Source organism: Lontra canadensis, unplaced genomic scaffold (assembly GCF_010015895.1).
Source record: "Lontra canadensis isolate GAN:19392208 unplaced genomic scaffold, GSC_riverotter_1.0 scaffold93, whole genome shotgun sequence".
Taxonomy (NCBI): domain Eukaryota; kingdom Metazoa; phylum Chordata; class Mammalia; order Carnivora; family Mustelidae; genus Lontra; species Lontra canadensis.
The window spans coordinates 8,106,047-8,112,812 of NW_022631087.1; the positions used below are offsets into that span (position 1 = coordinate 8,106,047).

At 43.3% G+C, this 6,766-nt stretch overlaps 1 long non-coding RNA gene across 1 annotated transcript; it reads right to left on the reverse strand.

The window, feature by feature from the left end:
• Positions 1-502: 502 nt before the first annotated feature.
• Positions 503-4,521, reverse strand: LOC116854628. The gene is made up of 3 exons (XR_004380197.1): positions 4,395-4,521; positions 2,961-3,064; positions 503-1,943 (listed from the first exon to the last, which is right to left on the reverse strand). It is a non-coding gene; the product is annotated as an uncharacterized LOC116854628 (long non-coding RNA).
• Positions 4,522-6,766: the final 2,245 nt, after the last annotated feature.

The window sequence follows — 6,766 nt, forward strand, 5'->3', positions numbered from 1 at the left end:
AGGGAAAGGGGAAAGAGGGAAGAAACTGCAGATTCAATTACTTGATTGGTGGATCAAAGGGTGACTTCGTAATTTTAACATTTACTTTATCATGATGGGTACTTCAGGTGAAACCCCACTTCACATTCACTGGCACTTTTTTTTTTTTTAAGATTTTATTTATTTGACAGACAGAGATCAGAAGTAGGCAGAGAGGCAGGCAGAGAGAGAGGAAGGGAAGCAGGCTCCCCGCAGAGTAGAGAGCTCCATGCGGGGCTCTATCCCAGGACCCTGAGATCAGACCCAAGCTGAAGGCAGAGGCTTTAACCCACTGAGCCACCCAGGTGCCCCATCACTGGCACTCTGGGAACTCAGTCCTGGCCAGCTGCTGGTCATTCAGAGAAGAGTAAGATGAGGTTCTTGGTTCCAGAGAAGACACAGTCCAGTGAGGGGCAGCTGTGTACAAATTGATAAGAAGACTTTTTTTTACCTGTACTCTGGTATAGGTGTGGGCAATGTGCTGTTTCTCTCAAAGGAGGGAGTAACTAACTCTCAGAGGAGGTGGTTCTTGAGTTTTCTGTGTCTAAGCTGACTAGTAGGCTAATGAGGGCGGGAGAGCACAGTTCACTGGGGAACTGCCAGTGATGCTATGAAGCCTGGGTTCAGGGTGAATGTGGTACAGTGGGAGATGACAGTGAAGAGGGTGGGGGTGAAGATGCAGAGGGAAGGAGCGATCACCAGAGTCAGAAGGGGTTTGAATGCCAAGGTCAGGGACTTGGGTAGTCCCTGGGAGTGTTCCCTGGTGTTCTCTTGGGTGAGAGTGGGGAAAGTAGCTGTTGGGAAGTTTCAAGTAGGTGCCCTACTTGAAAGATAGTCAGATATGAGTCATGGAACGATCACTTGGGCGGTGAATATGGTGGAACTCACTTGGAGTGGGTAGACGGAAGGAGGGCACAGTGGGTTTGGTTTTGTGATTTGGCAGCTTGAGGTATGCTCGGCCCTTACCGATTCCCAAATTGCCTTCCTGGTGCGTTCTTAAGGTCCATGGAATGTCTGACTCAGCCTCCAGATTTCCCTAATCCTCTTTGCCAAGTTTCTCCAGGAGATGGAAGTTGGCCTTTGAGGGGGCTGAAGCTCTCGCCTCCGCCTCTCATCCAAACTTCTAAAAGGGGTCTACATTTGCCGTCTTCTGTTTCTCACCTCCTATTCAGTCTTCAGCCCACTGCAATCTGGCTTCCACACCCACGCTGCCACCACCGAAATTACCTCTTCCATGGTTACTGGTGACCTCCTGAAGAGTGGAATCCAACAGATCTTTATCTTGCTGGACCCATCCCCTCTGGGGGTGTAAGCCTGTCCACCACACCTGTCTTCGTGAAATTCTCTACTTCAGAAATAGTGCCTGCAGAACTCTTTACAATGTGGATTCTAGGGACCCATGGCATCAGAACAGTGAAGGGCAGGAATCCGTGTCACAAGTGCTCCTGGTGCACATTCATAGTTGAGAGTCACTGCTCTGTCATCTGGGGCTCCTCATTCTCCTGGATCTTCTCAAACCTCTCTTCCTCTCTGGCTCCTTTTTTCCTTTGCTCTGTACCCACCTTGTCTCTATTTTCTTCTTACCAAGGGTCTCAAATTTCTTCCTACCCCAGGTCACATCCTCATCGACAAGAGTTTCCTTTGGTCACACTTCCTAGGGTATTTACTGAAATTGAAGGTTGGTGTTTTGGGAAAGCCCCTCTGGTGATTCCAAACCCTCCCAGGGAGATATGCCACCCCATGCATACCTTGTTGAGAATTAACTGCCTTAAGTCTTGTCCTCTGGGGAATCTCATCTACTCCCATGGTTCTGTTGTCAATGTCCTAGATTCTGATGGATCTCTCCAGATTAGGCTTCTCACTGGAGCCCCAGACCTAAACATCCAGCTGCTCCTGGCCATGTCCACCAGAATGTCCCACAAGCCCTTCAAAGTCAATGTGCCCCAAACTGAATTAATCATCTCCCTCCAACTTGCTCTCCCTGTATCCCCCATCTCAATATATGGCACCAAGTTGCTTCCATCAGAAACCAGAGATCATGTCCTTCATACTTACTTCTCTCTGCCATCGCCCACCTCAAGTCAATCAAAAGCCTCCTGATTCTGGTTCCTATGTCCTGATTATAGTCCCTTCTGGCTATCTTCATGGAACTCCCCATGTGTACAGCATGGAGATCAGTACAGTATGATCCCATCTGTATTATTGCAACAACTTCCTAAAAGAACTCCCTGAGTCTTGCCCTTTTCCAACACATCATCCAAGTCGCAGTCAATGTGATGTGTCTAAACCCCAAATTTCACCACTGCATTCCTCTCTTTAACAACTCCTTCCTTTTCTCCTCAGTTCCGCATAATCTGCCAGGTGATATCCAGAGGCCATGACCTGTCATTTGAGGCTCCCCCATGGTGTGGCCCATGACCTGTCATTTGAGGCTCCTCCATGGTGTGGCCCATGACCTGTCATTTGAGCCTCCCCCATGGTGTGGCCTATGGGTGCCTCCATCTCTTCTTGCTACTCCTTCCCCTGTGCTCTGTATCCCAGATACACCAGCCCTCTTGGCCCTCCGCACCCTCCAACCTGTTTCTCACCTTGCCTTTGCTCACACATCTTCTTGGCCACATTCTCTCTCTGGCCTTCCTCCTTTTGGCTATATGAGCCCATACATAGTTGGCCTAAATTGTACACACTTGGATTCCATCACTGGCAGCTAGAAGAGACCTCTGTGCTCCCATCTCCTCTGGTGCCTGCTCTTGTCTTTGCTCTTCTCCATGGTTTAATTCTCTGTCTTCCCCTGTGAGCTCTTGGAGAGCAAGAACCTCGTCCCACTGATCTCTAATGCTCTGTGTTACATACAGGATCTAGCAGAGAGTAGGTGCTTAGTCAATGTTTCATGAACAATTGTACGCAGAAGTGGATAGGATCTCACCCTACTTCAGACTCACCTCTTGTCAATCCTCAAGATTCAGCCAATATTCCAGCTACACCAGCTACACCATTTCATGTACTGCTTCTGCTCCTGCTGTTCAACATGGCTGATGGGGACACCCTGGAATCAATTAGCAATTGGATCAGCTGCGAGTAAGAGAGATTGGAAAAATAGTGACTTAAAACAACATAAATTTATTATCTCTTTTTTTAAAGTAGTTTCCACGTCCAGTGCTGAGCCCAGTGTGGGGTGTGAGCTCACAACCCTGAGATCAAGACCTGTGCTGAGATCAAGAGTTGGGTGCTTAACTGACTGAGCCACCCAGACACCCCATAAATTTATTATCTTATAGTTATGGAGTCAGAAGTCAGACACGATGGGTCTCACTGAGCTAAAAGCAAAGTGTTCCCAGGGCTGCATTCTGCCTGAGGCTATAGTGAGACTGTTTCTTTCCCTTTTCCTACTTCTAGAGACTTTCTGTATTCCTCTGACACTAGCTCTTCAACCTCCCTTAACGTCTAAGAAATCTTGTGATTACAGTGGGTCCATCCAGATAATCCAGGTTAATCCCCTTATCTTCTGGTCATATGATTAGCAGCCTTAATGCCATCTGCAATCTTATTTCCCTTTGCCATGTGATATAACATATTTACAGATTCTGGGGATCAGGATATAGACATATTTTGGGGGACCATTTTTCTACCTCCTGTGGCCAGTTTGGGTGAATTTTTCCCATGTAATTAAAAAGAATATCTATTCTTTTTGTTGCTCTGTTAGGTCAAGTTTGTTAATCATTTTGTACAAATTTTCTATACTCATACTGAACGTTTTGTGTGCTAGCTTTATAAGTTATTGAGAAAGGTGTGTTCAAATATCCCATTACAACTGTGATTTGTCAAATTTACTTTTTGTTTCTGTCAATTTTTACTTTATATATTATGAAGCTGTGTTAATACATATTTTTCTATCTTTTAAATTTCAACTTATCATATACCAGTTTGACAAGGTTAATATTTTTATTGGTCTAGTTCTTTTTAAATATTTAATGTAATTACCTACTTCCGTTACATTTAGGTTTAAAGCAGTCAACTCACTATTCATTTTCTACTTATTCTGCCCTTTTTGTGTTCCTTTTTTCTTTCCCTTTAAGCCTTCTTTTGAATTGTTTTTATTATTCTATTTTTTCTTCTATTGTACTTGTTAGTTACACATTCTTTTACAATCCTTTTAGCATAACCCAGGAAAATAAAATGTTGACCCTAGAGGTATTAAAGTTTAGTATAAAATTAATACTTTTAGTATGTCCAGGACAATGCAAGGAAATTAGAACATTTTAACTGCATTTACCTCTTCCCACCTTTTATTCTGTTGTTATGAATTTTAAGCCTCACAGGAGATAATTGTTATTTTTTTTCACTTGTTGTTAACTTAGATTTAACCACATGCTTACCCTTTCTGTTGTGAATTTCCATGCTTCTTCTCAGGACCATTTTCCCTTTTCTTAGACAATTTCCTTTAGTCTTGTCCTCCAGAGAAGCTCTGTTGGTAACAAAACCCATTGGTGATGAATATATTCTTTTTTCTTTGTTTGAACACATCTTTATGCCATCTCTATTTTTTTAAAGATTTTATTTATTTATTCAACAGACAGAGAACACAAGTAGGCAGAGAGGCAGGCAGAGAGAGAGGGGGAAGCAGGCTTCCTGCCAAACAGAGAGCCCAATGCGGGACTCGATCCCAGGACCCTGAGATCATGACCTGAGCCGAAGGCAGAGGCTTAACCCACTGAGCCACCCAGGCGCCCCTGCCATCTCTATTTGTGAAGACTGTTCAATGAATAGGGAATTCTATATTGGGGTTATTTCAGCACTTTGAAGCTATCATCACTTTATTGTCCTTTATTATTCCTTCTACTGAGAAGGTAGTTGTTATTCCAGACATCGGTCCTTGGAAAGTAATGCATCTTTCTTCTGTGGGACCTTAGAAGAGTTTTCTTTTTGTCTTTGATTTTACATCTGTTTCACCATCAAAGTCCTAGTTGTGGTTTTCTTCGTTTTCATGCCCGGTGTTCCCTGAGATTCTTATATCTGTGGCTTCATGTCTTTCAATAGTTGGGAGCAAATCTTCAGATGTTAATTCAAATACTCTTTCTGCCTTATTTACTCTCTCCCCTTCTGGGGCTCCTTACTTGTTAGACCTTTTCACCATGTTGCTCGTTAATCTTTTGCTTCCCCCACCCTCCCTGCCCCCAGCACTTTCTATTCTTTTCCCTCAGTTTTTGCTCTGCCTCATTTCTTTTGAGATCTCTATTAATAGAGTTCACAATTCCTTCTTCAGGTGTGTCCAAACTGCTACTAGGATTATCTGTTGAGTTCATGAGTTCAGTTCATGCATTTTTCAGCTCTGGGATCTCCGTTTCATTATTTTTCAAGGTTTACAGTTCTATGTTGAAATTCTATTTGTCATCTAAATTCTTAAATGTATTAACCATAATTATTTTCAGGTCGATGTTTCACAACTGCACCATATGGATTCCCTAAAGATATCTTTTCAAAATTAGACTTTAATTTTGAGATAATTATAGATTCACATTCTGTTGTAAGAAGTAATACAGAGAGATCTTATGCATCCTTTATCCACTTACCACCAATGGTAGCATCCTGCAAAACTATAGGAGAATATCACAACCAGGATATTGACATTGACGCAATCATATTCAGAGTTCCCAATTTACTCGTACTCGAGTGTGTGTGTGTATTTAGTTCCATGCAATTTTATCATATGTGTGGGTCTTTTGCCTTTAAATTTTTTTCTCCCTCTTGATTTTTCGTCATTCAGTTTTGTTTTCAGATATGTCTGTTGATGCCAAGCCTTGTGTAACGAAAATATAATGTGAGTTTGAATGATGTTGTTCTCCTTCCTCCAGAGAGAACTTACTTTTGCTTTTGGCAAGATGTTGGTGAAAGAGCAGACACCATAATTCAATCAATGAATGAGAGGATTGGATGCTGGGATTCAGTCTTTGGAGGGCTGGAATATTTCCAATTTACCTGACTCTCAGAGTATAACTTTTTGGGGTCTCACTGAAAGTCTGGGTCATTTACCAAGAGCCCTTTATCTTGAACTCCAATTTGTAGCCGGAATCTTTACCTCTATTTGTCATACAATTTCTTGAATCTATTAACCAGCTTCTCAACTGTTGCTCTCTGTTCAATTTGGGCATTTGTCATAAGTGGGCAGGTGCCTCAAGAGGAAAACTGTAGCACTCTCCCCGCCCACCCCCCGTCCCCTGCCCAATCAGGCTCACTTCCCTGAGCTTCTGTTCTCCATGGGATCCGGTTAACTCTCTCACCTCTCTTGATGTTTCCGTGATGCCTGGAAGTTTCAGATATGGTGTTTGGTTTTTCTAGCTTTTCTCCAGGGGAGAATTAATTTGCAACAGAAATCTCCTACCTCAGCCATTGTTTCTCAAACCAGTGTTTGCCATCCCTGAGAGGTGAAGGGGAATCCAAAATCACAGATCATATAATGCAGCCTCTGAGGGATTGTGCTGGAGTCAGGCAGGATTATATCCCAGTGTTGCCACTTTGCAGCTGGCTGACCTTGGACAAGCACTTCATCTTTCTGTGCCTGTTACTTCCCTCCCAGGGTTAAATAAACTAAGAGGTGTCAAGTGATCAGAGCAGCAAATGTGTAGTGCATAGTGAGCGCTTAATATAGATCAGTTATTAGTATTCAGCAAATACTCAGTAAGCCCCGCTCCGCTAGATGCTGGATACATTGTGTGGTGGGGAAGACAGCTACAGTCCCTTCTCTCACGGG